The following is a 7,072-nucleotide window of genomic DNA, read 5'->3' as shown; positions in this document are numbered from 1 at the left end:
AGAAACAGGGGGCTTAGGAATGGGTCTCAACTTTGCTCTGAAAGCGATTAAGTGTGACACTGGCCATAACTGCCTTTTTAAGCTTCGTTTTCCTCATCTGTAAGAAAGCACCTTGACAACATCTTGGAGCTCTAAAACTCTAATTCTGTGAATTTTTTTAGCCTAACTTTTTTTGACCTGGAGGTTTACGTTAACTGGAGTAACTCAGCACAGACTATTGATGAACTCCGTACTCACCATCAGAGATAGCTTCACTCTGATGAAAAAGGGAAAACTTAGTTACAGTTTGTTTACCATGAGCCAGTTACTAGGCTAGGTACTTTCAGAGAAATGATAGCAATGGAGTCTCAGAACAACCCTGCCAAGCATGTACTATATTCTCCATTGTTGTGCATAGAGACATAAAAGTTATGAACAGAGAGATCCTGTCGTAGTGGAAACTGCATGTGTGCTGTCCTGTCCGACTCTTTCCAACCTCATGTATTGTAGCCAGCCAAGCTCCTCTGTCCATGGAATTTTCCAGGCAATAATATTGGAGTGGGTTGCCATTTCCTTTTCCAGGGAATCTTCCCCACCCACTTCTCTTGCGTTGCCTGCATTGGCAGGCAGATTCTTTACCAGCTGAGCCACCCGGCAAGACCAGTGGAAAGCGAGCATATTTCAAATGGGTCCAATTCCCTAATACACCAGTAATTCCATCTAATGACTAGCTGATTCTAAGAATGTTCAGATCAGATCAGATCAGTCGCTCAGTCGTGTCCGACTCTTTGCGACCCCAGGAATCGCAGCACGCCAGGCCTCCCTGTTCATCACCAACTCCCAGAGTTCACCCTGACTCACGTCCATCGAGTCAGTGATGCCATCCAGCCATCTCATCCTCTGTCGTCCCCTTCTCCTCTTGCCCCCAATCCCTCCCAGCATCACAGTCTTTTCCAATGAGTCAACTCTTCACATGAGGTGGCCAAAGTACTGGAGTTTCAGCTTTAGCATCATTCCTTCCAAAGAAATCCCAGGGCTGATCTCCTTCAGAATGGACTGGTTGGATCTCCTTGCAGTCCAAGGGACTCTCAAGAGTCTTCTCCAACACCACAGTTCAAAAGCATCAGTTCTTTGGCGCTCAGCCTTCTTCACAGTCCAACTCTCACATCCATACATGACCACTGGAAAAACCATAGCCTTGACTAGACGAACCTTTGTTGGCAAAGTAATGCTATCTAGGTTGGTCATAACTTTCCTTCCAAGGAGTAAGCGTCTTTTAATTTCATGGCTGCAGTCACCATCTGCAGTGATTTTGGAGCCCAGAAAAACAAAGTCTGACACTGTTTCCATTGTTTTCCCATCTATTTGCCATGAAGTGATAGGACAGGATGCCATGATCTTAGTTTTCTGAATGTTGAGCTTTAAGCCAACTTTTTCACTCTCCTCTTTCACTTTCAAGAGGCTTTTGAGTTCCTCTTCACTTTCTGCCATAAGGGTGGTGTCATCTGCATATCTGAGGTGATTGATATTTCTCCCGGCAATCTTGATTCCAGCTTGTGTTTCTTCCAGTCCAGCACTTCTCATGATGTACTCTGCATATAAGTTAAATAAACAGGGTGACAATATATAGCCTTGACAAACTCCTTTTCCTATTTGGAACCAGTCTGTTGTTCCATGTCCAGTTCTAACTGTTGCTTCCTAACCTGCATACAAATTTCTCAAGAGGCAGATCAGGTGGTCTGGTATTCCCATCTCTTGAAGAATTTTCCACAGTTTATTGTGATCCACACAGTCAAAGGCTTTGGCATAGTCAATAAAGCAGAAATAGATGTTTTTCTGGAACTCTCTTGCTTTTTCCATGATCCAGCAGATGTTGGCAATTTGATCTCTGGTTCCTCTGCCTTTTCTATAACCAGCTTGAACATCAGGAAGTTCACGGTTCACATATTGCTGAAGCCTCGCTTGGAGAATTTTGAGCATTACTTTACTAGCGTGTGAGATGAGTGCAATTGTGCGGTAGTTTGAGCATTCTTTGGCATTGCCTTTCTTTGGGATTGGAATGAAAACTGACCTTTTCCAGTCCTGTGGCCACTGCTGAGTTTTAAATACAGATGATCAAAACATTTGACTTGCAAAGTTGTATGTGTGTAAAGCAGTAATACAATACACATTATGGCATATAGTAGGGGCTCAACAAGTGGAAGCTGTTAATGTTATTGTCAGCTTCACGCAGTAACTATAGGTTTCATAGGAAAAGTAATTCCAATCTTTTCCCTCTACATGGAACTGCCTCTCATCCTTGTCAGCCCAAAGCCATTGCTGAACATTTTGGATGTGTCTACATCCCATTCAGACATAAAAGAACATTTTTAAAATTTTCTATTTATTTCATTTTTTGGTTGCCGTAGATCTGTATTATTGTCACCCTGCTTATTTAACTTATATGCAGAGTACATCATGAGAAACGCTGGGCTGGATGAAGCACAAGCTGGAATCAAGATTGCCAGGACAAATATCAGTAACCTCAGATACGCAGATGACACCACCCTTATGGCAGAAAGTGAAGAAGAACTAAACAGCCTCTTGATGAAAGTGAAAGAGGAGAGTCAAGAAGTTGGCTTAAAGCTCAAAATTCAAAAAACTAAGATCACGGCAGCCAGTCCCATCACTTCATGGCAAATAAATGGGGAAACAATGGAAGACTTTCTTGTGGGGGGCTCCAAAATCACTGCAGATGGTGATTGCAGCCATGAAATTAAAAGATGCTTACTCCTTGGAAGGAAAGTTATGACCAACCTAGACAGCTTGTTAAAAAGCAGAGATATTACTTTGCCAACAAAGGTCCATCTAGTCAAGGCTATGGTTTTTCCAGTAGTCATGTATGGATGTGAGTTGGACTGCGAAGAAAGCTAAGCGCCGAAGAATTGATGGTTTTGAAGTATGGTGTCGGAGAAGACTCTTGAGAGTCCCTTGGACTGCAAGGAGATCCAACCAGTCTATCCTAAGGGAGATCAGTTCTTAGTGTTCATTGGAAGGACTGATGTTGAAGCTGAAATCCAATACTTTGGCCACCTGATGTAAAAAGTTGACTCATTTGAAAAGACACTGATGCTGGGAAAGACTGAAGGCGGGAGGAGAAGGGGACGACAGAGGATGAGATGGTTGGATGGCATCACCGACTCAATGGACATGGGTTTGGGTAAACTCCAGGAGTTGGTGATGGACAGGAAGGCCAGGCATGCTGCAGTCCATGGGGTCACAAGGAGTCGGACACAACTGAGCGACTGAATTGAACTGAACTGAGGTTTTCGTTGCTATGCATGGACTTTCTCTAGTTGTAGCAAGCAGGAGCTACTCTTCTTTCTGATATGCACACTTCTCATTGCACTGGCTTCTCTTGTTGCAGAGCACAGGCACGAGGCACGCAGGCTTCAGTAGCTGCAGCACACAGCCTTCAGTATTTCTGGTGCATGGGCTTAGCTGTTCCATGGCCTATGGGATCTTCCCTGACCAGGGATCAAACCCATGTCTCCTACACTGGCAGGCAGATTCTTAACCACTAGACCACCAGGTAAGTCCTGTATAATAGTATTTTACCTATTTTTATCTTTGCCCTGAAAGCCCGGAGCTGGCCTAGCACTCAAAGCTAGACCACTGCGTTCCCCAGTAGAATATAATACAGTTTTACAGAACACCAACATCAGCCAAGGCCACTGGACCCATGATAAATTAACAAAAACAAGATCACTTGTAATCATCAGTTCAGTGCGGTCGCACAGTTGTGTCCTACTCTTTGGGACCCCATAGACTGCAGCACGCTAGGCTTCCCTGTCCATCATCAACTCCCGGAGTTTACTCAAACTTATGTCCATTGAGTCATTGGTGCCATCCAACCATCTCATCCTCTGTCGTCCCCTTCTTCTCCTGCCTTCAATCTTTCCCAGCATCAGGGTCTTTTCAAATGAGTCGGTTCTTCACATCAGATGGCCAAAGTATTGGAGTTTCAGCTTCAGCTTCTGTCCTGCCAATGAATATTCAGGACTGATTTCCTTTAGAATGGACTGGTACAACCTCCTTGCAGTCCAAGGGACTTTCAAGGTCTTCTCCAACACCACAGTTCAAAAGCATCAATTCTTCGGCACACAGCTTTCTTTATAGTCCAACTGTCACATCCACACATGACTACTGGTAAAACCATAACTTTGACTAGACAGACCTTTGTCAGTGAAGTAATGTCTCTGCTTTTTAATATGCTGTCTAGGTTGGTCATAGCTTTTCTTTCAAGGAGCAAGCGTCTTTTAATTTCATGCAGTGATTTTGGAACCCCCAAAAATAGTCTGTCACTGTTTCCATTGTTTCCCCATCTATTTGCCATGAAGTGATGGGACCGGATGCCATGATTTTAGTTTTCTGAATGTAGCATTTTAAGCCAACTTTTTGACTCTCCTCTTTCACTTTCATCAAGAGGCTCTTTAGTTCTTCGTTTTCTGCCATAAGGTTGGTGTCATCTGGTATCTGAGTTATTGATATTTCTCCCAGCAATCTTGATTCCAGTTTGTGCTTCATGCAGCCTGGCATTTTGCATGATGTACTCTGCATATACGTTAAATAAGTTAAATAAGGGCAGGGAAACCTAGGGTGCTGCAGTCCATGGGGTCGCAAAGAGTCGGACATGACTGAGCAACTGAACTGAACTGAACTGAACCTGGAATTAATCTATACAGTTTGACTGTATCTTAAATTGGCAGCATTCAGAGACAGTGGGGATACAATGCAAAAAGTGAGATTTTTTTAAATTGTGTATTTATTTATTTTTGGCTATTTTGGGTTTTCATGGCTGCATGGGCTTTTCTCTAGTTACAAAGAGTGGGGGCTACTCTCTAGCTGCCGTGCATGGGTTTCTCATTGCAGTAACTCCTCTTGTTGTGGAGCACGGGCTCTAGGACGCACAGGCTTGAGCTGATGCGGCAAGTGGGCTCAGTAGTTTCAGCTCTCACATTTAGTTGCTGAGGCATATGGGATCTTCCCAGATCAGGGATCGAACCCATGTCTTCTGCATTGGCAGGTGGATTCTTTACCACTGGGCCAGCAGGGAACTGCAGGGTTTGTTTGTTTTCTCTAATGAGGAAATGTTGCTAAATTTCACTCTGTGGATTTCAGTTCTACATTTTTTGCCTTCTGAAACTAATAAAGTATCCATCCTTATGGTAAGGCCTCTCAGATCCGTGGGCCACCACTGCTATGTTGGACTCTCCCAAAAGATTTTTCCTAAAGCAGATTCTAGGCTTCACCACAGCCTTACTGAATCATAATCTCTAGGACCGTGAAATCTGTATTTTTTTTAAAAAGTCCCTCAGATGATGTTTACGCAAGCTAAGTGCAAAGAATCACTGGCCTAGAGGCAGAGAGTAAACCATGCATGCTAATCTGGAGCTCTGGCCCAAACTGTCTTTTACAAGGGTAAAACTGTCTTTATTGTATTTTTACCCATGCAAATTTTGCATGCCATTCCTTTTTGTGGCTATGGGAATTTTTTTTTTTTTTTTTTTGCTGCCCCGGGTCTCTGTTGCTGAGTGCAAACTTTCTCTAACTGCAGCAAGTGGGTGGGGCTCCTCTCTAGTTGCAGTGTGTGGGCTTCTTATCGCAGTGGCTTCTTTCACTCCAGAGCATGGGCTCTAGAGTACAGGCTCAGTGGTTGTGGTGCATGGGTTTAGTTGCCCCGAGGTGCGTGGGGTCTTCCAGGACCAAGAATCAAACCCATGTCCCTTGCACTGGTAGGCAAACTCCAATTATTGGACCACCAGGGAAATCCATGTTATGTTTTTTAATAAAAATTTCGAGTTGTCAGATAAATTACTTTTCTCCCAGCCCTCCCACCTCTGATTCCTTCAATTAAAATTAAAGCTCTAAGAATATGTTCCGTTTACCTTGAAACCTTTAGAACCTACCTGACCTGGGAGATAGGAGTAATCCAAATGTTAAGGGTCAAAGGGCATGAACTAGTTGTGTTTGCTTAGTCACACACGTAAGCCTAGTAGAATATTTGTTAGATGAATGATTATTTATTACGGTTTGTGCTACTTTCTTATAGTGCCCACTGTTTTAACAAGTCCAATATTCAACTGCAGTCTCCATGACTTCTTAGAGCAGTCATTCACTCATTCCTAAGGTAAAAATTCACTTAGACTGTGGATTGTCAATAGTGTTTCTAAATCAGATGGGGGAAACTAGAAACAGGGAGGGTTGGGAAAGAGTATGAATATTAGAATTGATATATTTCAGAACTGTAGAGTGACTTCTAGAGCTTCTAATTCCTACTTCATGGTGAAATAAGAAGAAATTCCCAGGTGGTCCACTGGTTAGGACTATGTACTATCACTGCTGAGGGCCAAGGTTCAATCCTTGGTCAGAAAACTAAGATCCCACAAGCAGTGTGGCATGGCCTAAAATAAAAAAATTATATTGTCTTTTTTATGAAGCTAAATTTATTCAGTTTAAGGAATAGCCCTTTATTCTGAGACTCTGCCCTTCACTACCAACTAGGATTTCAAAATGTCTTTTCTTTCATGAAGATTATGGTGGTAGGTGATGTTTTAATACTCACTTGGCAAAATTAGCAGCAGACCATTTTATCTTGTCACTGACATCCACTCCCCATCTTTTTCATCTGTTTTTCCAACAAATCCCAAAGTTAGGAGGGATCACTGATAGAATAAATACATAATACTGGGGCTTCCCAGGTGGCACAGCGGTAAAGAATCCTGCTACCAATGCAGGAGACACAGGTTTGATCCTTGGGTCAGGAAAATCCCCTGGAGGAGGAAATGGCAACTCATTCCAGTATTCTTGGCTGGGAAATCCCATGGACAGAGGAGCCTGTCCTCTGTAGCCTGTCCAGGGCTAGTCCACGGGGTCACAAAGAGTCAGACACCACTGAGAAACTGAGCATGTACCCACTAGGTTATATTAAGTGCTTCCTACGAGTTAAGCCCTCTCCATCAATTATTTGATCTCTTCCCCCCTAGGTAAATCTATGTGTGAAAACTGTCATCTCCTTTTATAGATAAAGAAACTGAGGCTCAAAGAGATTAGT

This window comes from Bos indicus x Bos taurus, chromosome 5 (assembly GCF_003369695.1).
Source record: "Bos indicus x Bos taurus breed Angus x Brahman F1 hybrid chromosome 5, Bos_hybrid_MaternalHap_v2.0, whole genome shotgun sequence".
NCBI lineage: Eukaryota > Metazoa > Chordata > Mammalia > Artiodactyla > Bovidae > Bos > Bos indicus x Bos taurus.
Note: the sequence above shows the minus strand (reverse complement) of the source record.